The sequence below is a fragment of the Pongo abelii genome, chromosome Y, assembly GCF_028885655.2.
Source record: "Pongo abelii isolate AG06213 chromosome Y, NHGRI_mPonAbe1-v2.0_pri, whole genome shotgun sequence".
NCBI lineage: Eukaryota > Metazoa > Chordata > Mammalia > Primates > Hominidae > Pongo > Pongo abelii.
Genome location: NC_072009.2, coordinates 15,368,117 through 15,396,067, shown reverse-complemented (window position 1 = coordinate 15,396,067; position 27,951 = coordinate 15,368,117). Strand labels below are relative to the sequence as shown.

General features: G+C 49.0%; 1 pseudogene; it reads right to left on the bottom strand.

Moving 5' to 3' along the window:
• LOC129053130 (troponin T, fast skeletal muscle-like) overlaps nucleotides 1–26,255 on the bottom strand; it is a 31,719-nt pseudogene extending 5,464 nt beyond the window's left edge.
• Nucleotides 26,256–27,951: the final 1,696 nt, after the last annotated feature.

Sequence of the window (27,951 nt, the reverse complement as noted above, 5' to 3'; positions counted from 1 at the left end):
AACGAGTTGGGAGAAGAAGGCTTCAGATGATCAAACTACTCCAAGCTACAGGAGGAAATTCAAACCAATGGAAAAGAAGTTAAAAATTTTTGAAAAAAAAATTAGATGAATGGATTACTAGATTAACCAATGCAGAGAAGTCCTTAAAGTACCTGATGGAGCTGAAAACCAAGGCACGACAGCAACATGACAAAGGCAGAAGGCTCAGTAGCCGATGCAATCAACTGGAAAAAAGGGTATCAGTGCTGGAAGATGAAATGAATGAAATGAAGTGAGAAGAGAAGTTTAGAGAAAAAAGAATAAAAAGAAATGAACAAAGCCTCCAAGATATATGGGACTATGTGAAAAGACCAAATCTACGTCTGATTGGTGTACCTGAAAGTGACGGGGAGAATGGAACCAAGTTGGAAAACACTCTGCAGGATATTATCCAGGAGAACTTCCCCAATCTAGGAAGGCAGGCCAACATTCAAATTCAGGAAATACAGAAAATGCCACAAAGATACTCCTAGAGGAGAGCAACTCCAAGACACTTAATTGTTGGATTCACCAAAGTTGAAATGAAGGAAAAAATGTTAAGGGCAGCCAGAGAAAAAGGTCGGGTTACCCACAAAGGGAAGCCCATCAGACTAACAGCTGATCTCTTGACAGAAACTCTGCAAGCCAGAAGAGAGTGGGGACCAATATTCAACATTCTTAAAGAAAAGAATTTTCAACCCATAATTTCATATCCAGCCAAACTAAACTGCATAAGTGAAGGATAAATAAAATACTTTATGGACAAGCAAATGCTGAGAGATTTTCTCACCACCAGGCCTGCCCTAAAAGAACTCCTGAAGGAAGCACTAAACATGAAAAGTAACAACTGGTACCAGCCACTGCAAAAACATGTCAAACTGTAAAGACTACCAAGGCTAGGAAGAAACTGCATCAACTAATGAGCAAACTAACCAGCTAACATCATAATGACAGGATCAAATTCATACATAACAATATTAACTTTAAATGTAAATGGGCTAAATGCTCCAATTAAAAGACACAGACTGGCAAATTGGATAAAGAGTCAAGACCTATCAGCATGCTGTAGTCAGGAAACCCATCTCACCTGCAGAGACACACATGGACTCAAAACAAAGGGATGGAGGAAGATCTACCAAGCAAATGGAAAACAAAAAAAGGCAGGGGTTGCAATCCTAGTCTCTGGTAAAACAGACTTTAAACCAACAAAGATCAAAAGACACAAAGAAGGCCATTACATAATGATAAAGGGATCAATTCAACAAGAAGAGCTAACTATGCTAAATATATATGTACCCAATACAGGAGCACCCAGATTCATAAAACAAGTCCTTAGTGACCTACAAAGAGACTTAGACTCCCACACAATAATAATGGGAGACTTTAATACCCCACTGTCAACATTAGACAGATCAATGAGACAGAAAGTTAACAAGGATACCCAGGAATTGAACTTAGCTCTGCACCAGGTGGACCTAATAGACATCTACAGAACTCTCCACCCTGAATCAACAGAATATACATTATTTTCAGCACCACACCACACCTACTCCAAAATTGACTACATAGTTGGAAGTAAAGCACTCCTCAGCAAATGTAAAAGAACAGAAATGATAACAAACTGTCTCTCAGAGCACAGTGCAATCAAACTAGGACTCAGGATTAAGAAACTCACTCAAAACTGCTCAACTACATGGAAGCTGAACAACCTGTTCCTGAATGACTGCTGGGTAAATAATGAAATGAGGGCAGAAATAAAGATGTTCTTTGACACCAACGAGAACAAGACACAACATACCAGAATCTCTGGGACACATTCAAAGCAGTGTGTAGAGGGAAATTTATAGCACTAAATGCCCACAAGAGAAAGCAGGAAAGATCTAAAATTGACACCCTAACATCATGATTAAAAGAACTAGAAAAGCAAGAGCAAACACTTCAAAAGCTAGCAGAAGGCAAGAAATAACTAGGATCACAGCAGAACTGAAGGAAATAGAGACACAAAAAACCCTTCAAAAAATTAATCCAGGAGCTGGTTTTTTGAAAAGATCAACAAAATTGATAGATCACTAGCAAGTCTAAAAAGAAGAGAAAAGAATCAAATAGATGCAATAAAAAATGATAAAAGGGATATTACCACCGATCCCACAGAAACACAAACTACCATCAGAGAATACTATAAACACCTCTATGCAAATAAACTACAAAATCTAGAAGAAATGGATAAATCCCTCGACACATGAATCCTCTGAAGACTAAACCAGGAAGAAGTTGAATCTCTGAATAGACCAATAACAGGCTCTGAAATAGAGGCAATAATCAATAGCTTACCAACCAAAAACAGTCCAGGACCAAATGGATTCACAGCTGAATTCTACCAGAGGTACAAAGAGGAGGTGGTACCATTCCTTCTGAAACTATTCCGTCAATAGAAAAAGAGGGAATCCTGCCTAACTCATTTTATGAGGCCAGCATCATCCTGATACCAAAGCCTGGCAGAGACACAACCAAAAAAGAGAATTTTAGACCAATATCCTTGATGAACATCGATGCAAAAAGCCTCAATAAAATACTGGCAAACCGAATCCAGCAGCACATCAGCAAGCTTATCCTCCATGATCAAGTGGGCTTCATCCCTGGGATGCAAGGCTGGTTCAACAAATGCAAATCAATAAATGTAATCCAGCATATAAACAGAACCAAAGACAAAAACCACAAGATATCTCAATAGATGCAGAAAAGGCCTTGGACAAATTTCAACAATGCTTCATGCTAAAAACTCTCAATAAGTTAGGTACCGATGGGATGTATCTCAAAATAATAAGAGCTATCTATGACAAACCCACAGCCATTCATACTGAATGGGCAAAAACTGGAAGCATTCCCTTTGAAAATGGGCACAAGAAAGGGATGCCCTCTCTCACCACTCCTATTCAATGTAGTGTTGGAAGTTCTGGCCAGAGCAATCAAGCAGGAGAAGGAAATAAATATTATTCAATTAGGAAGAGAGGAAGTCAAGTTGTCCCTCTTTGCTGGTGACATGATTGTATATCTAGAAAACCCCATCATCTCAGCCCAAAATCTCCTCAAGCTGATAAGCAACTTCAGCAAAGTCTCAGGGTACAAAATCAATGTACAAAACCCACAAGCATTCTTGTACACCAATAACAGACAAACAGAGAGCCAAATCATGAATGAACTCCCATTCACAATTGCTTCAAAGAGAATAAAATACCTAGGAATCCAACTTACAAGGGATGTGAAGGACCTCTTCAAAGACAACTATAAACCACTGCTCAATGAAATAAAAGAGGATACAAACAAATGGAAGAACGTTCCATGCTCCTGGGTAGGAAGAATCAATATCATGAAAATGGCCATACTGCCCAAGGTAATTTATAGAGTCAATGCCATCCCCATCAAACTACAAGTGACTTTCTTCACAGAATTGGAAAAAAAACTTCTTTAAAGTTCGTATGGAACCAAAAAAGAGCCAACATCACCAAGTCAATCCTAAGCCAAAAGAACAAAGCTGGGGGCATCAAGCTGCCTGACTTCAAACTATACTACAAGGCTACAGTAACCAAAACAGCATGGTACTGGAACCAAAACAGAGATATAGACCAATGGAACAGAACAGAGCCCTCAGAAATAACACCGCATATCTACAACTATCTGATCTTTGACAAACCTGAGAAAAACAAGAAATGGGGAAAGGATTCCCTATTTAATAAATGGTGCTGGGAAAACTTGCTAGCCATATGTAGAAAGCCAAAACTGTATCCCTTCCTTACACCTTCTACAAAAATTAATTCAAGATGGATTAAAGACTTAAATGTTAGACCTAAAACCATAAAGACCATAGAAGAAAACCTCAGCATTACCATTCAGGACATAGGCATGGGCAAGGACTTCATGTCTAAAACACAAAAAGCAATGGCAATGAAAGGCAAATTTCACAAATGGGATCTAATTAAACTAAAGAGCTTGTGCACAGCAAAAGAAACTACCATCAAAGTAAACAGGTGACCTACAAAATGGGAGAAAATTTTTGCAACCTACTCATCTGACAAAGGGCTAATATCCAGAATCTACAATGAACTCCAACAAACTTACAAGAAAAAAACAAACAACCCCATCAAACAGTGGGCGAAGGACATGAACAGACACTTCTCAAAAGAAGACATTTATGCAGCCAAAAAACACATGACAAAATGCTCACCATCACCGGCCATCAGAGAAACTCAAATCAAAACCACAATGAGATGCCATCTCACACCAGTTAGAATGGTGATCATTAAAAAGTCAGGAAACAACAGGTGCTGGAGAGGATGTGGAGAAATAGGAACACTTTTACACTGTTGGTGGGACGAAAACTAGTTCAACCATTGTGGAAGTCAGTGTGGCAATTCCTCAGGGATCTAGAATTAGAAATACCTTTTGACCCATCCATCCCATTACTGGGTATATACCCAAAGGATTATAAATCATGCTGCTATAAAGACACATGCACACGTATGTTTATAGCGGCACTATTCACAATAGGAAAGACTTGGAACCAACCCAAATGTCTAACAATGATAGACTGGATTAAGAAAATGTGGCACATACACACCATGGAATACTATGCAGCCATAAAAAATGATGAGTTCATGTCCTTTGTAGGGACATGGATGAAGCTGGAAACCATCATTCTCAGCAAACTATCGCAAGGACAGAAAACCAAACACCGCATGTTCTCACTCATAGGAGGGAATTGAACAATGAGAACACATGGACACAGGAAGGGGAACATCACACACTGGGGACTGTTTTGGGGTGGGGGGAGGGGGGAGGGATAGCATTAGGAGATATACCTAATGCTAAATGAAGAGTTAATGGGTGCAGCACACCAACATGGCACATGTATACATTTGTAACAAACCTGTACGTTGTGCACATGTACCCTAAAACTTAAAGTATAATAATAATGTAATAAAAATAAAAATAAGAATAAATCTGTGAAGTGCTGACAAGCAGGTATGATGAGGAGAAGAGCCTCCGAATTCTGCCTGAAAGGGGAACAGGGGCCCCAGCACAGCAGGCTATTTTAGACCTGGTTGAGGTGTCATTCTGAAGTGAGTTTTTGGGGTGAGTCCCCCACCTTTCTCCCACTTCCTGACTCACTTTCTGGTTGATTTTCACATCTAGGGCTCTGGGAGTCCTCAAAGTATAATGGGGCATGGTGAAGTCCCCCAAAGGCTGTGGAGTGTTGTAGTGGCCTGACTCCCTGCACCCCACCTTCCTTCCTCTAATCTCTCCCACACCCCTCTCCTCCTTCTCTTGTCTGTAGCCTCCTCCTGCAGGAAGCTCTCCTTGTTTGCACCGCATGACTGTGGGCAAAATCACACCCTTCTAGGACTCCCAAGCCCATCTTCCAGGTGAGCCTCATCCTTCCCACCCTGTACTCTGAGCATCCCTCTGAGCACCTCTCTGCAGGCTCCAGGCATCTAGCCCTTCCCTGCTCCTGTACTCCCACCATGGAACACACTCAGCACCAGGTCTGTGAGGACCCCACACTCACTTGGGTCTTGGCCTCTTCTTTGGTCAGCACACCACCAGCATGGGGAGAGGGAGACAGAAAGCTCCTGTGAGACTAGGAGGCTGGGGGTCTTGGGTTCCCCCTGCTGAAGGTGGCCCTCCTTTTCAGCTGGTTGTACCCCCACCCCCCAGAAATAAGTCAGTCCAGTTTCTCCTCTAGGCCTCCAAAAGCCCATTTGAAGAGGTTTGATGGGGAAGAGCACAGGGCCTGGGGCCAGGAGGGAGGGTGAGGAAGAGGATGGGAAGAAATAAGTAGACAGGCAGTGTCCTTGAAGGCTGGGAAAGGAGGAGAGGGAGGAAAGAGGATAGGGGCTTGGAAAGATGATTGGGAAGGAAGTGGCTCCTGAGAAATGGGAGAGGGGGCACACTTTGCCCAGCTTCTGGCACTGCTGGGTGGTCCTGCTAACTCCCCCTCTGCTGTGTGGCAGAACCTCAGAGTGGTGGCACCTGCAAGGCCCTGGCAGCCTGACCCCATTGGCACCTTTTGGAGCAGCAAGACCTGGCCTTCCAAGGCCCCCATGTCAGGGGAAGAGAAAAGATTGAGTGAGCTGGAGGCAGGGCAGCCAGAGATCCCAGACAGTGCTCTTTTCCTCGCATCAGCCAGAGCCAGGGTCCTATATCTCCATCAGCAGGGGTGGGCCCTTACTTTCTGCATCCTCCCCTGCAGTGTCTTTGAGGTGTCAAAAAGCACAAGCACACATACAAGAGAAAAGCCTGTGTGGCTGCGTGGGAGCAGTGGACATGTGTTTGGTGTGCAAGGGGCCCCTTTCACTTGGACCCTTTTTTACCTAAGGTGTGCATATGGGGTCCTACAAGTGCCCCCAGCTTAGGCCAGGGAATTGGTACTTGTGGACAGGGTGGAAGGGACTGGGTGCCCAGTGGAGCCCCTGTCCTGAAGATCTGGTTGTGAGTAGGGGGAACACTGGAGCCTCGTGGGACAAGGTAGGGGGCTTAGGGCACTGGGTCTCATTGGTCCCCCTGGTCTGTCCTCTTGGGTCTGGTAAGGCCAACATTGGAATGTGAGATCCTCCCTACCAAGAGGGTGTTGCAGCCAGGGTGGGTGCAGCCCCATCACTTAGTGCTTCCCAGAGCATGTCCCCTGCCTGTAAAGTCTGTGTTGCTAGGTGGAACTCATCAGGTCATGGAATGACTACAGGCCCTCAGGCATCAGGAGACTCTGCTGGCAACGTGATGTCTAACTCCTTGCTGGTCTGAGCACTAGGAGCCCCTACCTGAGCCCAGAAAGTCCACCACAGCTGCCTTCCACAGGCCAGGAGCCAAGGTGAGCTCACCCCTGACCTCCCCAGGGCCTGCCCTCTGACTGCCACATGGCTGCTCTCCTGAGACTGAGATGGGCCCCTCTGGGACACCCCTGCTACCTCTCCCCAGCATCTCTCCCTGGCCACCTCTGGAACCTGCTTGGCCTGCCCTGGCCACCCTCATAACTGTTGGCTTCCTTTAGGATACACTCTGCTCCTGGACCCTGGGGTGGACCTGGCTGTCTGGGCCCACCTGGGGCACAGGAAGGGGGTCTGCTGCTGGCCTAGAGGCACCTGCCCATCCTGTCCCTTCAGTCTCTGCTCTGGGCCTTAGATGGCAGCAAGACCATTGATAGGTGATGGCCTTGGCCTTCCAAGTCTGAACCAGTGTCCTCCTCTGCACTTGTCTGAGGCCAGCAGGCCTAGGCCCGTGGCTGGGGGTGGGAATCCTGCCTTGCCAGTGCCCAGCCCAGGGCAGCAGCCCTCTAGTGTCCTCACTGGCAATTCCCTCATTTGCCTGCAAGCCCTCTGCACGCCACAGAGAGACTGCCAGCACTCTTGGTTTTGCCAGTAGGCCTGAGGTTGCCCGTTTCAAATATCTTAGTTGGTGTATATGCATGCGTAGTGAGCAGTGGGATATCCTGAGCGCCAGAGTCTGGCCAAGGGCCCAGAAGGAATGGCGTGGTGAGGATGATGAATTGGATGCCGGCCCCAGCTTCCCTGACTTAGGGGTTTTGCTGGATGCAGTGCCTGGCTGAGGAGGAGCCCCTCGGGGTGGGAAGGCCAACCAGAAAGGAGGGTGAGGTCTGGTGGGAGGCTGAGTGCTTGTGGGGAGTGACCACACAACCAAGCGGCAAAACTCTCCTGGTGGCCCTGCCTCCTCTGCTCCTGCCCCACTCTGCCCTGCTATCTGTCTCGTTGCTGGCCTCAGTGCTGCATCCAGAATGACCTGGTGGCCCTGTCACCCCCACAGGCCATCTCTTGGACACCTTCTCCCTGCATGGCTGGAGGTCCATCCCCCTGCTAGCATGTCCCTTCTTGTCCACAGGACTCTCAGGCTGGAGTCATGCAATAGCTCAGTCCCAGCAGGGAGGAGCCCTGCAGCCCCACAGGCTCCTGAATGAGGAGAGCAGAGAAGCACTCCTTAGCTGGGACCCCTGACTTGAAACTGCAGATCTCTGACCTCCAACAAGGGGTACTGCTGGCCCCACTGCCAGCGAGGCCAGGCCCACCCAGGGAGGCATCCTCACACTGGTTGTGTCTGTCTTGCGCCCAGGCACTGGGTGGGATGCTGGGACCTGACTGGGCTTTTGCACACATGGCCCACAGCTGTTTCGGGTCCCCAGCGTTCCCAGCTTGGGCCTCAGCCTGCCTTTCTGCTTCACTCCACTTGCACCTCCACAGTCCCTTCCACGTCACCCCTCCCTAACTTCCTGCTTCTGGCTTGCTAACCGGGGCAGGGTGGAGGCCTCTCATCCTGAGCTCTTCCTACCCCACTCCGGTGGATCCAGAGAGTCCCAGTGGACCCCAGCACCGTCCTACCAAGGCCTGCTCTGCCTTAGACTCAAGGCTGGCCACCCCCACCTCCCATCTTCCTGTTGGCAGCCCAGGAACACCCTCCTTGTCCCCAAGCTACAGAATGAATCCTCTCTGCCTGGGAGACCCAGAGGAAGTCTGCATTCCATCGGCCAGCCCTTCCTAAGCCAGGTTCCTCACTCTGTCCTCAGCCCAGAGGCCAGATAGGGTTAAGTTGTTGGTGGCAAACCTCACAAGGGGTGGCAAGTGGGAGGAAGTGAGAGAGGACAGAAGGGAGGACAGGGGCTCTGGCCAGGAGGCTCGGGAGCGCCGGCGTACCTTCTTGAACTTCCTCTGCAAATGCAGCATCATGGTGGGCAGAAAGGGCAGGAGGGATGGAGAACCAGTGTGGGCAGTGGCTGCACAGAAAGGAGGGAAGGGCAGGGTCAAGGCTACAGGGTGGGCAGGCCAGGCTGTGGGGAGTTACGGGGCCCCTCTTGTTCCTTCTTGAAATCCATGACCCCCACATGGCCACATTTGCCCATGTGGCATTGAAGTCATGCACATACCTGCTTCATGAACTTCATGGGCCAATGAGGCCACCGAACAAGAGGCAAAACCATGGGTCAGAGGTCAAAGGAGAATGGTACGAGGTTAGTGGAAAAGTGGCCTGTTGCCACTGGAGCCCGAGGGTGAGGTATGTGCAGGGAGCCAGAAAGACAAGGTCAGAGTTAGTGCAGGCACCACCACTGCCCCAATTCCATGTCCCCAAACCCTGCTGTCAGCATCTGGGAGCAACCCAGGTGGGGAAACTGAGCCTCAAAGGGTGGCAAGGAGCTGTGTCTCTAGCCCTTGGTAAAGGAGGGTTGACACTGTGGCTGGACCTTTCTTTGCTAACCCCCATCCACTGTCTGTCCTTGGGTGCTCCCAGAACGGTGTCCATGCTTTTGTCCGAGGCACGAAGGCTCACGCACAAGGTTGTAGCCTGGGCAGGTGGCACCAGGTGCCCATAAAGGCAAGGAAGGTAGACCTGGGAGGCAGAGCCACAGATAGGCCACGGGAGGTGTCCCCATGACCCCCACCTCCTGCCATCCCAATAGCTGAGGGCCCAGTCATTCTTTCTCTGATGGGATTCTTTCCACCCTCTGAGGGTACTGGCAGACCGAGGCACCAAAGACAATTCTGCCTGCTGATCTGCTATGGAACCCCAGCCCTCTTAGCTGCCCCCAGGCTGCGTGCACCCCAATGGTCTCACAGCTGAAGGCTTTGAGGTGGCCTAGAGGGGCTGGGGAGAGTATGCACAACAGACAGCTGGTGGTGCCAGGCTGCAGGGCTCTGCCCTCAGCCACCTTCTCTCCCCTCACCTTGTACTGTAACAAGATGTGGCTAGGGTCCTGGCCAGGCCCTAGGGTCGATGCCACCATGGGCTTGGCTGTCAGTCCTGGGGTGGAGTGCTAGAGTAGTCCTACTTCTGCCCATGCGGCATCCCCTCTGGCCCATGCCTGTGGACACCCTGCTGACAAGGAGTCCAGTCTGTACCTGTCTGGGGAGTTCCTGGCCCTGCTACTGCCTGGGGGACTGTGAGGAAGGGGTCCCACCCTCGAGAACCCATGCCCCCTCTGGTCAAGCATTGGATGTGGTTAGTGAGTTACATTAGGGCCACATTTAGGGGCCCCATGACTGGCTGGTGTCTCATGGCTTCCTCACCCTCCAACAAGGCCCTGGGCCCTACATGGGGACCAGAAATCCTGTGTTTTCATACCATCCTCATGGATTTCTGCAGCATAGGAGAGCCGAGGGTTCCAGGTGGCAGGGGGAGGTAGTAGAGGGTTAGACAGGGACACAGGGCAATCCTTAGAGGTCAGGAATGCTGGGGAGGAGACATGGGGGCCAGGGCCTCAGATCCCACTTACCTTCCTCCTGGGCTTCCTCTGAGAGCTGGAGAAGCCTGGAGCAGGAGAAGGCAGGGCTGGGGAAGAGAGGAAACAGAGACAGTGATTAGAGCATACTCAGGCCACAAGGACATGAGACCGGCCAGTCGGGAGAAGAGGGCCTGGGCTCGCTTGTTTGTGGTGAAAGATGGGGGTTAGTCTTGCATCTCTGGCCAGCCTGGCCAGCAGGGACTCCTACCAGCAGAGCTGGTCATGGTCAACTGGGCTGGGTCTGGCCCCTGTTGGGGGTTCTGAGGCCCCTACTCCCTCCTGGGGGCCTGCTATTCCCATGCCTAGAGGTATTTGAGCACAGAGACCCTTGCTGTGTCCTGCTCTACAGGTGACACAAGTGAGGATGGGGACAAAACCCACAGGGCCTGGGGGAAACCCTGGCTCTGTGTGTGCCCAGAAACAAGGGAGGCACTCAAAGATCTTTGAGGACATGTCACTTGAAGACCCTTCAGTGGCCTCCAGTCCTGTCACTTGTCTACCTGAAGAGAAAAGATGTCTCCCCGGGGCTATATTTTCCTCACAGAAATGAGTCTTTCCATCTTTTTGGCAGTGAGAGAAATGTTTTGCTCACATTTTTAGGGTAGCCAAGTATTTTCAAAATATTTTGAAAACATAGCACTCAAGACTTCTCAGGACAGCCCTGCCCTGGTAAGGTTGTGAGAATGTGCTCCCCAGTTGAGTGGATGCCAGAGATTCCAGGGCAGTGCCAATGACCTGAGAACTGCCACCGCCCATGGGTCCCAGGGGTGCCCAAACCTGCCCACACCTGCCCAGGCATGATGGAGGCACCCACAGACCACACGTGGCCAGCACAGGGAGGGGGCTGCAGACTCCATCAAGGGTTACAGCACAGGGTGGGGGTGGGTGGTATGGAAAGGTGGAGATAGGGAGAGAGAGAGATGGAGGTGGAGGTAGAGAAATGGAGACAGAGAGCCCAAGAGAGACATAGACTGAGAGAGAGAGGCAGGAGGAGACAAGAGACAAAGAGGCTGAGAGATATAGAGACAGAGAGAAGCTGAGAGATACACAGGCACACAGTGAGATGAGGGTGCCCAGGGAATCATGGAAAGTAACTGGAGAGAGACAGAGATACTCAGATGCTCAGAGATGGAGACGCTGAGAGACAGCAGCACTGGTCACAGCAGGGCATTCGGTGTTAATGAGAGTGAGACCTTCATGACTAGCCCCAGTGAACCCCAAACACCATTGCACATGGAGGATCAAGGATTAATGAAGGATCTAAGAGAAGGAGGTTAGTGATGAATTAATGACTATCATTCATCATTATTTAAGTGATGGTGAGAAGTGAAGCAGGCTGGGCTTCTGGGTCAGGCGGGGACTTGGGGAAATTTTCTGTCTATCTAAAAGATTGTAAATGCACCAATCAGCACTCTGTGTTTAGCTGAAGGTTTTTAAACGCACCAATCAGCACTCTGGAAAAACTCACCAATCAGTGCTCTGTCTCTAGCTAAAGGTTTGTAAATGCACCATTCAGCACTCTGTAAAAATGGACCAATGAGCACTCTGTAAAATGGACCAATCAGCTCTCTGTAAAATAGGCCAATCAGAAGGATGTGAATGGGGCTAAATAAGGGAATAAAAAGAGGCCACCCAAGCCAGCAGTGGCAACCCATTTGGGTCCCCTTCCATGCTGTGGAAGCTTTGTTCTTTCCCTCTTTGCCATAAATCTTGCTGCTGCTCACTCTTTTGGTCTGCATTACCTTTATGTGCTGTAACACTCACTGCAAAGGTCTGCAGCTTCACTCTTGAAGCCAGTGAGACCATGAATCCACCAGGAGGAACACACAACTCTAGACTCACCAACTTTAAGAGCTGTAACACTCACTGCAAAGGTCTGCGGCTTCACTTCTGCAGTCAGAAAGACCATGAACCCACCAAAAGGAAGAAACTCCATACACATCTGAACATCTGAAGGAACAAACTCCAGACACACCATCTTTAAGAAGTGTAACACTCACCACGAGGGTCCACAGCTTCATTCTTGAAGTCAGTGAGACAAGAACCCACTGGAAGGACCCAATTCCAAACCATGAAGGGACAATCAGCAAGTGCTGAGTACCATCATACCCCTTTTGCTTGCTATTCTGCCCCATTTTTCCTTAGAATTTGGGGCTAAATACCGGTACCTGCTGGCCAGTTAAAAGCAACTAGCACAACTGCTGGACTAAAGACACAGGTGTCAGGCTTTCTGGGAAAGTGCTCTCTAACAACCACGGACTCCGTTTGGAGTTGGAAGCATTGGTTTGCCTGGAACCAGCTTCTGCTTTTCCAGTACTTATGGGCTGAGCCCAGGGTTGACAGAGAAGAAAGCTATTCAGCTCTGGGGTCCTGACAACAAGTTGGTTGACACGGTGGCCATGAGTGGAACTCTCAAAATCATGTCACCCAAGCAAGACTTGCCCATCTATCCTATCTATCTTGACCCTTGCCTCCTAGGTCCTAATGTCCGTTGGACAAATTTCCTCTCACCTGTCTTCTCTGAAGCTAGTCCTGCTTCTAACAGCCACTCCCTGTCTCTGGTGCTTTTTTAGTTTCCTTATAAAAATGATTTCTAGTATAAACTTCAGTATACTGTTACATTCTTTTAGCTCCCAGGCTCACCAACCAGAAAGACATAATTTTTACCCAAAGCCCCATTGGGGCAGGGGACTATCTGGAATTTTAGGATCCCTCCTCAGACTAGCAGGCATAACAAAAGCTATTCCTGAAGCTAGCTATGGGGAGCCTCAGAAACGAGATCCTTCTTACTCAAGTGAGGACAAAAGGCATCACTCTTCCAACCCTGGAGATTCCTTCCCTCCCTCAGGGTATGGCCCTCCACTTCATTTTTGTGGCATAACATTTTATAGGACAGGGGTAAAGTCCCAATACTAAGAGGTGAATGCTTAGAACTCTAACAGGAGAATGTGTTGGTAAGTGCCACTAAATCTGATTTTTCTCTGTCCTTCTTGTGGTCTAGGAGGACAGGCAAGGTACAGGTTTTCGAGAATGTGTCCGTAAAGTCCACTAAATCCGATCTCCCTTAGTCCTTTTTGTGGTCTAGGAGGACAGGCAAGGTTGCAGGTTTTCGAGTATGCATCAGTAAGGGCACTAAATCCAACCTTCCTTGGTCTTCCTTGTGGTCTAGGAGGAAAACTAGTGTTTCTGCTTTTGCATTGGTGAGTGCAACTATTCTGATCAGTAGGGTCCAGGGACTGTTGTGGGTTCTTGGGCAAGGGGAGAAACAAACAAACCCAAACCATGGGCGGTTTCAACTTTCAGATGGGAAACAGTCAGGCATCAACAGGCTCACCCTTGACATGAATGCTAATCCATTGGGACCAATTTGACCTCCCAACTCTGAAAAAGAGGAGGCTCATTTTATTCTGCATTATGGCCTGGCCCCAATATTCTCTCTCTGATGGGGAAAAATGGTCATGTGAGGGAAGTATAAAGTACAATGCCATCCTACATCTTGATATTTTCTGTAAGAGGGAAGGCATATGGAGTGAAATACCTTATGTTCAAGCTTTATTTTCATTGAAGGAGAATCCACAACTATGCAAAACTTGCAACTTATTTCCCACAGGAGGACTTCTCAGTTTACCCCCATATTCTAGCCTCCCTATAGCTCCCCTTCATATTACTGATAAGCCTCCTCTAATCTCCCCTGCCCAGAAGGAAGCAAGCAAAGAAATTTCAAAGGACCACAAAAACCCCCAGACTATCAGTTGTGTCCCTTCAGATCTGTAGGGGGAGGGGAATTTGGCCCAACCCAGGTACATGTCCTCTTCTCCCTCTCTGATTTAAAGCAGATCAAGGTAGATCTGGGGAAGTTTTCAGATGATCCTGATAGGTATATAGATGTCCTACACAGTCTAGGGTAAACCTCTGATCTCACTTGGAGAGATGTCATGCTATTGTTAGATCAAACACTGGCCTTTAATGAAAAGATTGTATCTTTAGCTGCAGCTCTAGAGCTTGGAGATACCTGGAATCTTAGTCAAGTAAATGATAGAATGACAGCCAAAGAAAAGCATAAATTTGCTACCGATCAGCAAGCCATGCCCAGTATGGATCCCCACTGGAACCACAACTCAGATCGTGTGGACTGGAGTCGTAAATTTCTGTTGACATGTGTTCTAGAAGGACTAAGAAGAATTATGAAAAAGCCCATTAATTATTCAATGATGTCTACCATAACTCAGGGAAAGGAAGAAAATCCTTCTGCCTTCCTTGAGTGGTTATGGGAGGCCTTAAGAAAATATATTCCTCTGTCACCTGACTCACTAAAGGGTCAATTGATTCTAAAAGATAAGCATATTACCCAGTCAGCCTCAGATATCAGGAGAAAGCTCCAAAAGTGAGCTCTGGGCCCTGAACAAAATCTGGAGGCATTATTAAACCTGGCAACTTCAGTGTTCTATATAGGGAACTAACAGGAACAGGCCCAAAAGGAAAAGTGAGATCAGAGAAAGGCTGAAGCCTTAGTCTTGGCACTTGGTGGTTCAAGGACACAAACCTTCGTGGTTCAGAGAGGACAGAAAATGGAGCAGGCCAATCACCCAGTAGAGCTTGTTATCAGTGTGGTTTACAAAGACACCTTAAAAAAGATTGTCCAATGAGAAACAAGCTGCCCTGTCACCCAGGTCCACAATGACAAGGCAATCACTGGAAGGCACAATGCCCCAGAGGACAAAAGTTCTCTGGGCCAGAAGCCCCCAACCAGATGTTCCAACAACAGGACTGAGGGTGCTTGGAGTAAGTGATAGCTCATGTCATCACCCTTACTGAGATATGGGAACGTTTAACCATTGAGGGCCAGGAAATTGACTTCTTCTTGGACACTGATGTGGCCTTCTCAATGTTAATCTCCTGTCCTGGACCACTGTCCTCAAGGTCCATTACCATCCAAGGAATCCTGGGACAGCCTGTAACCAGGTATATCTCTCACCTCCTCAGTTGTAATTGGCAGACTTTGCTCTTTTCACGTGCCTTTCTTGTCATGCCTGAAAGTCCCACACCGTTATTAGGGAGGGATATATTGGCCAAACTGGAGCTATTATCTTACGTGAATATGGGGAACAAGGTACCCATTTGTTGTCCGCTACTCTAGGAGGGAATCAAGCCTGAAGTCTGGGCATTGGAAGGACAATTTGGGAGGACAGAAAATGGCTGCCCGGTCCAAATCAGGCTAAAAGATCCCACCACTTTTCCTTATCAAAAGCAATGTCCCTTAAGGGCTGAAGCTTATAAAGGATTACAGGATATTGTTAAATATTTTAAAAAGCTCAAAGCTTAGTAAGGAAATGCAGCAGTCCCTGCAATACCCCAATTCCAGCTGTACAAAACCAAAGAATCAGTGGAGACTACTGCAAGATCTTATACTCATCAGTGAGGCAGTAATTCCTCTATATTCAGTTGTACCAAAACCCTATACCCTGCTCTCTCAAATACCAGAGGAAGCAGAATGGCTCACTGTTCTGGACCTCAAGGACAACTTCTTCTGTATTCCCCTGCACTCTGACTTCCAGTTTCTCTTTGCCTTTGAGGATCCCACAGACCACAAGTGCCAGCTTACATGGATGGTCTTGCCCCAGGGGTTTGGGGATAACCCCGACCTATTTGGTCAGGCATTGGCCCAAGATCTAGGCCACTTCTCAAGTCCAGCACTCTAGTCCTTCAGTATGTGGATGATTTACTTTTGGCTAGCAGTTCAGAAGCCTCGTGCCAGCAGGCTACTCTACATTTCTTGAACTTTCTAGCTAATCAAGGGTACAAGATGTCTAGGTCAAAGACCCAGTTTTGCCTACAGCAGGTCAAATATCTAGGCCTAGTCTTAGCCAGAGAGACCAGGGCCCTCAGCAAGGAATGAATTCAGCCTATGCTGGGTTATCCTCACACTAAGACATTAAAACAGTTGCGGAGGTTCCTTGGAATCACTGGCTCTTGCCGACTATGGATCCCCAGATACAGCAAGATAGCCAGGCCCCTCTATACTCTAATCAAGGAGACCCAGAGGGCAAATACTCATCTAGTAGAATGGGAATCAGGGGCATAAATCACCTTCAAAACCTTAAAGCAGCCCCTAGTACAAGCTCTAGCTTTACTCCTTCCCACAGGACAAAACTTCTCCTTATACATCACAGAGAGAGCAGGAATAATTCTTGGAGTCCTTACTCAGACTCGTGGGACAACCCCACAACCATTGACATACCTAAACAAGATAATTGATGTAGTAGCAAAAGGCTGGCCTCACTGTTTAAGGGTAGTTGTGGCAGTTGCCATCTTAGTATCAGAGGCTATCAAAATTATACAAGGAAAGGATCTCACTGTCTGGACTACTCATGATGTAAATGGCATATTAGGTGTCAAAGGAAATTTATGGCTATCAGACAACCACCTACATAGATACCAGGTGCTACCCCTTGAGGGACCGGTGCTTCAAATATGTAATTGTGTGGCCCTCAACCCTGCCACTTTTCTCCCAGAAGATGGGGAACCAATCGAGCATGACTTTCAACAAATTATAGTCCAGATTTATGCCACCTGAGTTAATCTTTTGGAAGTCCCTTTAGCTAATCCTGACCTTAACTTAGATACCGAAGGAAGCTCATTTGTGAAGAATGGGATACAAAGGGCAGGATATGCCATAGTTAGTGAGGTAACCATTGTTGAAAGTAAGCCTCTTCCCCCAGGGCCCAGTGCCCAGTTAGCACAACTAGTGGCACTTACCTGCACCTTACAACTGGGAAAGTGAAAAAGAATAAATGTGTATACAGATGGCAAGTATGCTTATCTAATCCTACATGCCCGTGCTGCAATATGGAAAGAAAGGGAGTTCCAAACATCTGTGGGGAGCCCCCGTTAAATACCACAAGGAAATTATGGAGTTATTGAATGCAGTGCAAAAAACCAATGAGGTGGCAGTCTTACACTGTCAAAGCCATCAGAAAGTGAAGGAGAAAAGGCAGAAGGAAACCATCAGACATGCTGAGACAAAAACTGCTGCCAGGTGGAACCTCCCATTAGAAATACCTAAGGAAGGACACTTGGTATGGAACAACCCCCTGCGAGAGATTAAGTCCCAGTATTCCCCAACTGAAACAGAATGGGGGCTTTCACAGGGCATAGTTTCCTCCCCTTGGGGTGATTAATGATAAAAGAACTAAAGGTACTTATACCCAAAGCCAGCCAGTGGGAAATGCTTAAAACCCTCCACCAAAGTTTTTGCATGGGTATTGAAAACATTCATCAAATTGCCAAATCCCTATTTACAGGGCCAAATCTCCTCTGGACTATCCGACCAGTAGTCAAGGCCTGTAAGGTGTGCCAAAGGAATAAACCCTTGGTCCATCATAAGACCCCTTTTGGGGAACAAAGAATAAATGACTATCCTGGAAAGGACTGACAGTTAGACTTCACCCACATGCCTAAGTCAAAGGGATTTCAATACTTGTTGCTCTCTGTTGATACCTTTACAAATTGGATAGAAGCTTTCCCCTGCAAACAGAGAAGGCTCACGAAGTAATTAAAGCCCTAATTCATGAAATAATTCCTAGAGTTGGGCTTCCCTCAAGCTTAGAGAGCAACGGTGGTCCAGCTTTTAAAGCCATCATAACTAGGGAATTTCCAGGGCACTAGGGATACAATATAACCTTCACTGTGCCTGAAGGCCACAATCCTCAGAGAAGGTCGAGAAGGCAAATGAAACATGCAAGAGGCATTTAAAGAAACTAACACAAGAAACTCATCTCCCATGGTCTACTGTTTTGCCCATGGCTTTGTTGAGAATCTGAATTCTCCTCACAAAATGGGGCTCAGTCCGTATGAAATGCTGTATGGATGACCTTTTCTCACAAAGGACCTCCTACTTGATGAGGAAACAGCCAACCTGGTCAAAGATATAACTTGTTAGGCAAAATATCAACAAAACCTTAACAAGCTACCTGAAGAATGTCACAGAGAAAAGGGAACAGCATTGTTTCAACCAGGAAATCTAGTGTTGGTCAAATCTCTCCCCTCTACATACCCATCTATGAACTCTTTGTGGGAAGGACCATACTCAGTAATCCTGTCGACCCCCACTGCAGTTAAGGTTGCAGGAGTGGAATCTTGGATTCACCACACCCGAGCTAAATTTTGGACACCCCCTGAGGAACCTGCAGGACCATCAACTCAGGAGTCCCAAGATCAGCCAGACCAGCCTCCATACACCTGTGAACCATTGGAGAACTTGCATCTCCTACTTTGGTAGGAAACATCCCAGACTAAAAAGGCTACTGCCACTGATCCTGAAGAAAAACCCCTTCCTCCTTAAAAAAGATAAGTGAAAACCTACATAATCTTTATCTGTAACACCTCTCCTTACACCTTTAATGGAATCCTTTTATTATTTCATCATATTATTAAGCAGCATGGTAACCATACTCTTTGGGGTAGGACTGTATAGTGTAGCTCCTGCCAGGATGAAAATCCTAATCACATCAACCTTCTTTCTATCTTCCTTCTTTCTGACAGCAACTTACTCCTATCTTTAACTCAGACTGGATAAAATGATCTCATCCTCCAGAGCACCCTCTTTACCTTCCTAGTTACTCTTTGCCTAACTATCACTCCTTCTTCCTTGGATACCTCATACAATCATGCCTCCCCTTCCAGTAGCTCCTAATTACCTCTAGAAGACTCTCAACTTAACCCACTCTCTGTTAAATGAGTCCAATCCTTCCCTGGCAAATGAGTATTGGTTTTATATCTCTCTATAAACCTCTGCTTATGTTGCCACTCCCATTCCCGCAAAAAAAAAAACAAACAAAACAAAACTAGGTCGTTACCAACTTAACCTACCTCCCCATTATGAAGGAAAAAACCCTTTCTGACTTCTAAATATGCAATCATTAGCTGACTTCCCCATCTCTGGTACGACTAAGAATATCCTAACATGATGTGCAATCCAATTTTTACATTCTTACATTTCCAACCTCATGCTTTGCACAAGCAATGAAAAGCCCATACACAGCCCTGTAACTATGAATATCATCTTAACTTTCCAAGCCCCTTTATGCACCCAACTCAACCTGTAATCTGGCCTGCCCCTGGGGCACCTATTACCCCATCAGTGTAATTCCACCCTACAACTTCAAACCCCATCTGATTATAGTAACTTCTGAGTCACTCAAACAGTTCCATTCAGAGCTGTCTTGTCTGCTTCTAAGGACCTCCCAAAATCATCACCTCCTCCCTGCTTAATGAACAGTTCAGGTGTTGTAAAGGCAAACATATTCCCTGTATGACCCTTCACCACTGGAACCCCTGCAGCAGTGCCCCCACCACTTGTGAATGCCTTCTCATCCCCTCCTTCAATCACTCTCTCAAATGGTTCCTAGTAGATACAAAATGGTTTTTTCTCCAATGGAAAAATAGAACACAGGGAGCCACTCAGTTTGCTCCAAACACCCCTTTCCAGCTACTCATCGGATCTACCTTGGCAAGTACTCTAGGAGTATGGCAAAATGAAAACAACAAACTCACACACCTTTTTAACATACACAACAAGTTCTGTCTACCCAGCCAAAGTATATTCTTCTTATGTGGAACATCGACCTATATCTGCCTTCCCACAAACTGGACAGGCAACTGCACTTTAGTATTTCTAAGTTCCAGCATTAACATTGCCCCAGGAAATCAGATCCTATCAGTACCCCTCAAAGCTCTAGTCCATCAGCACAGAGCCATACAACTGATACCCCTATTTATAGGTTTAGAAATGGCTACTGCTACAGGAACTGGAATAGCCAGTTTATCTGCTTCATTATCCTACTACCACACATTCTCAAAGGATTTCTCAGACAGTTTGCAAGAAATAACGAAATCTATCCTTACTCTGCAATCCTAAATAGACTCTTTGGCAACAGTGACTCTCTGAAATCACTGAGGCCTAGACCTCCTTACTGCTGAGAAAGGAGGACTCCTCACCTTCTTAGGGCAAGAGTGTTGTTTTTACACTAACCAGTCAGGGATAGTATGAGATGCCACCTGGCATTCATAGAAAAAGCCTTCTGAAATCAGACAATGCCTTTCAAAAGCTTATACCAACCTCTGGACTTGGGCAACATGGCTTCTCCCCTTCATAGGTACTGTGGCAGCCACCTTGCTATTACTTACCTTTTGACCCTGCATTTTTAACCTCCTTGTCAAATTGGTTTCTTCTAGGATAGAAGCCATCAAGCTACAGATGGTCTTACAAATGGAACCCCAAATGAGCTCAAGTAACAGGTTCTCCCAAGGACCGTGGGACTGACCCACTGATACTTTCACTGGCCTAGAGAGTTCCCCTCTGGAGGACACTACAACTGCAGAGCCCCTTGTTTGCCCCTACCCAGCAGGAAGTAGCTAGGATGGTCATTGCCCAATTCCCAACAGCAGTTGGGGTGTCCTGTTTAGAGTGGGGATTGAGAGGAGAAGCCAGCTGGGCTTCTGGGTTGGGTGGGGACTTGGGGAAGTTTTGTGTCTAGCTAAAGGATTGTAAACACACCAATCAACACTCTGTAAAAAGGACCAGTTTGCACTCTATAAAATGGACCAATCGGCTATCTGTAAAATTAAGAAATCAGCAAGATGTGAATGGGGCCAAATAAAGGAATAAAAGCTGGCCACTTGAGCCAGCAGGGGCAACCCGCTTGGGCCCTCTTCCACTCAGGAGAAGCTTTGTTCTTTTGGTGTTTACAATAAATCTTGCTGCTGCTCACTTATAGGGTCTGCACTATCTTTGTGAGCTGTAACACTCACTGCAAAGGTCTGCAGCTTTACTCCTGAAGCCCAGCCAGTGAGACCACAAACCCACAGGGAGAAACAAACAACTCCGGGTATGCCACCTTTAAGAGCTGCAACACTCACTGCCAAGGTCTGCAGCTTCACTCCTGAAGCCAGTGAGATCATGAACCCCTGGGATAAATGAACAACTCCAGACTTGCCACCTTCAAGAGCTGTAACACTCACTGTGAAGGTCTGTGGCTTCACTCCTGCAGTCAGCAAGACCACAAACCCACCAAAAGGAAGAAACTCCAGATACATCTGAACATCTGAAGGAAAAAACTCCAGACACACCATCTTTAAGAACTGTAACACTCACCATGAGGGTCCGCAGCTGCATTCTTGAAGTCAGTGAGACCAAGAACCCACCAGAAGGAAACAATTCTGAACACAATGGCCTCATTCATCATTAATTAATGATGATTAATTAATGATTAATTAATGATGAATGGTGATCATTAATGACTAATCATGAGGAAGATGGATGGTTGTTTGACAAGCTCAAGGCAGCCTGGAGCAGCCTGGGGTGGCAGCTCTGTGAGTGACACATGGGAGAGAGAGGTTAAGTTCCATGGAGTGTCTGGGGGGCTTCCAGCAGTTGCCTGAGTTACCTTCTTCTTCCTACTGCCCTGCATTGGGACAGAATAAAAAAGGGAACCACATTGGAAGGGGCTGCCCTTGAAGGGAAGAGGAGGATGAAGAGCCACTGCATCCCAGCCCTGGACAGACCAGTGACTCCCCTGGCCAGTGGCGGGAAGTCAGGGGTCTTTGGGCCCAGAAGAGGCACTGTGGAAGGCAGAGGCTGTAGTGATGACAGTGGCTTTTGGAGGGCTCAGGGGTACTGGATGTCCAGGTCCCATGGTGAGCATGAGAGAAGCAGAGAGACAGGACCCAGAGCCTGACCCATCCCTGCAAGTCCCTCAGGACCCTGTGGCCACACATTGGGGAAAAGACAAGGCCCCTGTCAGAGAGCTGTTTTCAGAGGGTCACTCAGAAGCCACCCATGGGATGGAACTGATGTAGGGCTGCTGGGAGTAAAGCTGACTGTTGGGAGAGAAGCTGAGGTAGGGGTTGCCTGTCTGCTAGACTTGCTGGCCTCTTGTTTCTAGCACTCCCATTATCTCAAGTAGCCATATGTTTCAAAGAAAATGCTACACCATAACAGCTGTAGCTCATTCACTTGATACACCATTTCCTTTCAACCCCCACATCCTCACCACGTTTCTTTGTTTGATTGCCAATTAATAGCATGGGCTTCCCTAGCTCAGGGATTTCATACTTCATACAGTCTCCATACTAGCGTTGGCCCCCTTGTCCCACTTTCTCTCTCGACTTGTCTTTTCTCATTCCTTTGACTCCACTGGAGTTCGTAGCCCCCACGGCCTGGTGTCAGGTCTGATCACCCCAACATAGGGCTGCCAAGGGACACATGGTATGCACAGTCCAGACCCCTGCCCATGTGTAACCGTTGTATCTACAGCAGGAAGTAGAAAGAAAATGCCTGTTACACTTACCCTCCACCTGTTCACTGTGGGGTAGGGAGAGGGAGAGAAAGAGAGAGAGAGAGAGTTGGTGAGGCTCTGATTCGCTTGGAGTTGTGCAAGTTAGTGCATGCTCAAGCCCTGTAAAAGCCAAGAGGCCAGGGTCCTGAGCTAGGCAGAGGGCAGCCACCAGCTGGGAACTCACACTTCCTCATCAGACATGGTGAAGGTGGGTGGTTTCTGCTGACAGGTCGAAGCAGAGACAAAGAGAGACAGAGAGAGAGAGAGAGAGAGAGAAAGAGAGAGAGAGAGATCTGTCCCTATGTAGGGGAAGCTCTGTGTCCAGGACCCACTGTGCTGTCCATGTGTGCAGCGGTGGTGCCAGGCCAGTGTGCTTGGGAATGTCTCTCTGTGAGCTGACCACCATGCACACCAGGGAGGCCGGTCATGGGGAGGCTGCAAAGAGCTGCACCAGCATGATGGCCGGGGTTTTAGAAAACAAAGTTCATTACAACACAGTACAGATCACTGGAAGACAATAGTTATGGCCCCCCGGGTTTGTTGTATAAGAAAAACACAGGTTCATCAGCAAAAAATGCATCTACATTGCATCCCTGAGGTGGGAACCATTTTCCAAACCCTCTGTCGAGAATGATAATTTTCCCAGAGCAACTCAAGCTTCATGCAAAATTACCCAGCAGATAGCTATCTTCCAGGCAATGGTGGCAGCTTTTTCCTATCCTGGAATCTCTTCCTGAGACTGCTGCCCTCAGGTTAAGCCTGCTGTAACTGCTGTGGTGGGCAAGCCTTTCCTCAGTCTTCAACCCCACCAGCCAGGCCCCTTGTATGACCTAGCCCTGGGCTGCCCACTGGCCCCTTGGGCTTCTCTTTGCCCTTGGTGCTATACTCACAGCTGGTTCAGGCCCCAAACCACACAGCCTCTTCTAGGACCACCCTCTGTAGAGAGGAGAGTCAGTGAAGAAAGTGAGTGGAGCCTGGCCACTCCCTGCTGTGCCCACCCCTGAACCTAGCTGGGCTGACACCTGTCAGCAGCCCCAAGATGTGAGCTGCACAGTCCTCACCTGGGGTGCGTTATTTATAAGAAACCAGTGGCAGCTGAGGTGTCCAGAAGTAGGCAAGACATTTCTGCCCAGAAACCCAAGACGGGTGAAGCAGGTGTGACAGTTCAGCCCTCCTTGGCCTGCAACAGTCCCCTCACACTCACGGAATGGCCCTCCCCAGCTGCTTATATTTGCCTCCTGTGCCTGCTGGCCAGAGTCAGATGTTGGGCAAGAGCCCCAACACCCCCAGGCAGGGTGACCTAAAGGCCTCCCGATGTGAGGCAGGTAAGGCCCACTCTCCAAGTGTGGAAACTGAGGCACCTGCTTTTCTGCTGAGCACCTGGAAACAACACAAGGCTGCTCTGTTCTGCATTGTGACCTGTGTCATTGCCCCTGTTGTGACGAGGGGCTGGGAGCAGGGGATGGCATTTCAACAACTGAAGAGCAAAGCAGGTGTCCAGTAAGTGCCTGTCTCAGAGGGGCTGCATAAAAATAACCTATGCCATCAGGTTCCTTGGGCACATGCAGCACCCTTCCCTCCTTTAGAGGTGATGGGGCCAGGGCACGGTGCAGAGGCAGGAACCACTGTCCCTTGCTTGCTGTGGCATGACCATGACCCTAGACCTGTGTCCACCTAGCCAGCTTTTGCCTTGCCCTATGTCTCCCCATGGACTTAAGGAGGGGTGGCCAAGCCCTGATCAGGTGGCACAAGTCAGGGGGGACCATGTCTAGGGCGGGGAGGGTGGGTGGGGACTCATAGGAGCCCGAGCTCCTCCAGCCTCCAGCCAGTGGGAAGTGATCAAGCCCAGCCCCTCACTCATGCCCCATTCTGCCCCAGTCCAGCTTCTGTCCACTTATGTCCTGCACCTCCAGATGCTGGCCCCCAAGGCTTCATGGGCTTTAGATGCCCCCACCCCAATGCACTACTCGGCTGGCCATACATGAGTCCCTGCCCTCCTGTCCTTGTTTGTGTCTCTACAAAATGGTTTTGGAGGCCAAGGCTGCGAGAAAAGCCTGGCAAGGCCAGGACTAGCCCGGGCAAATATCTGTATGCATGGCGGGCACAAGCTGGCAACCTAATCCCTGGCAGCCTCCCTGCACAGCCTCTCCCATGCTGCTCACAGCCCACGCCTCTCTGCCTCCTGTCTCAGGCCACTCCCTAGCACTGAGCTTCCCTGAGCACTGACTTCCCCCATCTCGGCCTCCCACACTCCACCTTCTTCTGCATCCTCCTGGTGCTGAGACCATCACATCACTGTGTCTGAATTGCAGACTCTCCAGACCCCCAGCCACCTGGGGGTTCTGAACCATAATGCTTCAAGTTGAGATGCTCGGTACCACAAGGGCCTGGTTCCTCAGTGCCCCAGGACCCCAGAGTGTCCCTGGAATGAGAAGCTGTCCACCCGCATGCAGGAGGCCCTGTCATCCCCAACCCTGGGTGGCTGCTCCTGCCCATACCCACATGCGAATTGAGTGTGAGAAGTGCTTGAACTCCCTGTGTGTGGGGGGCTGGGGGCTGTACCCGTGCAGGCCCTTAACAAAGTATAGGAACAGCCAGAGGAGGAGGCTGAAGGAGTCCAGGATGCAGAGGACATGCTTGGAGAAGGCGGCAAGGTCCTCCCTCTGCCTCTAGGAGGTGTCAGCTTCTATTTTTACTCCCAGCATCAGGTACATTCTGCTTGGGCTGAGGAGGGGAAAAGAAAGGTTGGGTGGCCCTGGGGCACAAAGCCAAGGGCTCCCTTTGGGCCAAACTGTTGTGGGAGTCACCAGAACGGGACTGCCAAGTTTCCTGGCATGTTCTGTGGGAGTAAACATTTGCTCCAGGAAAAGGGACTGCACAGCCAGGGTTCCCTCCCGCTACCTGGCACAATGCCCCAGGCCTTTCACTGTCTCCCCATGGGGAGGAAGCAGTCTGAAGCCTGGAAGACTCCCCATAGAAGTGAGGCTAGGCCACAATCCCATCTGAGACCCCATTAGAGGTCAGCTCTGCTTTCCCAGGTGGACATCGCTGGGGCCCACACAATAAGCAGGCAAGAGACACAGCCAGGCTGGCTACAGTCCATATCTACCGTACCTCCCCCGGGACTGGTGCCAGCAGATGTCCCCAGTGGGAAGATAGCTGGTCACAGAGGTCCAGGGGACAGGGCTGTAAGTTACCCCTGAAGCCTTGCCTATCGAGGACATGGACAGGGAGGAGGAGGCGTCTAGTGCAGAGGAAACCATAGACCCAAAGCAGGAGGACAGTGACATTTCCAGGGACTAAAGCTCCAACAGCCTTCCCAGTGCCCAGCACTCAGGGGGAAGACACAGGCAGGGGATGGTCCCTGTCCTTTGAGCTGGCAGCCTAGAGCGAGCCTGCCTTGTCATATGGCCTCAGGCACATTCTTCCTGTCCCTGGGCTCTGCGGCTTTGCTCTTCCATGGAGGGGTTGAATGAGGTGCCAACCATATTTGGTAGCAGGGACAGCACAGAGCAGGCACCAGTGGCCTTGAGGGCCTGCACCAGGTAATCTGTGCCCTGATGCCATGTGCACTGACTGGGGTGATCCAAGGAGAGAAGGCAGGGCAGGGGCCCCCTGGGGGCCATTGTAGACTTGGGTGGGGGCACGGCACAAGAGATTCCCAGCCTGGGTTGTGGAGGCATTTCCATTTCCACCCAGGAGGAATCTGAGTACAGACCATGGGGCCTTGGCTCCAGGGCAGTTGTGCATGGTAAGGCGCTTCTGAAATTGGTGAATGCTGAGCCGAGCCCAGAGTGGGAAGCAGGCTGTGGGAGGGAGGACAGCATCCTGAGTGTCTTGGCTCCAGCTCCCTGTCTGGGTGATACCCAGGTGGTGGCCAGGGCCCCTCAATCTTGTTCCCAGCACCCATTGCACATGGTTGGGAATGGTGCAGACCAAGAGTGTCCTGAGCATCTACTGGTGCCCTGAGCTGTCCTGAGTGCCCAAGATGGATCCAGCCTGGAGTGCGCTTGGCCCAGCTGTGGGCTCACACACTGCCAGGCCCAAGACAGGAGCAGCTGACACAGCACCTGCGGACTGAGCTGCTCCAGCCCCAGGTAACTGCCTCCCCACATGGCTAGTCCTTCTGAATTTTGCAGATTCATTGACTCATTCTGCAGAGATGACAGGCGTCTTCTGTATGGGACTGGTCTAGGGGCCTATAGCAGGAGTCACAGGGTGTCAGGTGGCTGCTTGGGCAGGCAGGACAGAGGCTAGAGACTTCACCTGCTATCCCTGTCCAGGGGCCTCATAGGCTGCAGCACCTTTGAGCCTCCTGCTCTGCATCGGGCATGGCCTGACCTCCAGATTTCCAGAAGCAGGGGCATGGGGTTGCTGTGGCCATGGAAGGGAGGCTGCCTCAGAAACACAGCAGAGCTGTGGCTGGGCAGAGCTCAGAGGGACAAGCCCTGGATCTCAGCCAAGGGGTGCAGAGGATCTGATGAAGGGCCAGGGCTGATCAGGGGCAGGGGGCAGTGGCTGCCTCCTCAGCACTGCTGACCCCAGCTATCCCCTTCCCCTGGTGCTGATCATTCTGCACCCATGTTAAGTGCCTAGCTATGGCCTTTGGGTGTGCCTCTGCCAGCTGTCTTGCTCACTGTCCCATCCAGATCACATGGGAAAGGAAGGGAGTGTTGTCACCTGGGTGGCTCCCCAGCTGGGCAGGGTGGCCTGGATGATCTCTCAGTGGATGGGTCATCTGAGAAAGGAAGGGAATGGATGGTGGCTCTGTTGAGGTTTTGCTATTCTGAACTGTGTGTATTCATGAAGCAAGCAGGGTTTGACATGAATCCTTCAGAAAACAGTGCCTCTACAGAGCCGAGGGAATGGTAAGGTGAAGGCCAGAACATCAGAGGTTGGAGGGTCTACTCCTCAAAGGGGCTTTCCAGACACTGAGGGATGTAGGGCAGAGTGTCAGGCCCCAGTGTTGGGCCTGGGAGAGAAGGGAGAGGAGGGATGATGTTTCCAGGCTGTCTGTGATTTTTACAATTGTCAATTCACCCACAAATCTATTCATTCCCATGGATTGATTCACTCTCACTTTCACTACTTCCATCTTCCCTTCTTCTTTTCCATCATCCATCCCTCTGTCTGTCCATCCCTTCATCCACCCATACAATCACCTAACCATCCAATCTTTTATCCCTCCATTTCATCTATCCCTCCTGCCATCCATCCATCAATCCATCCATCCATCATTCATCTATCCATTCATTGATCCCTCCATCCACCCACCTATACATTCCTGTACTCTATCTATCTATCCATCTATCTATCCATCCA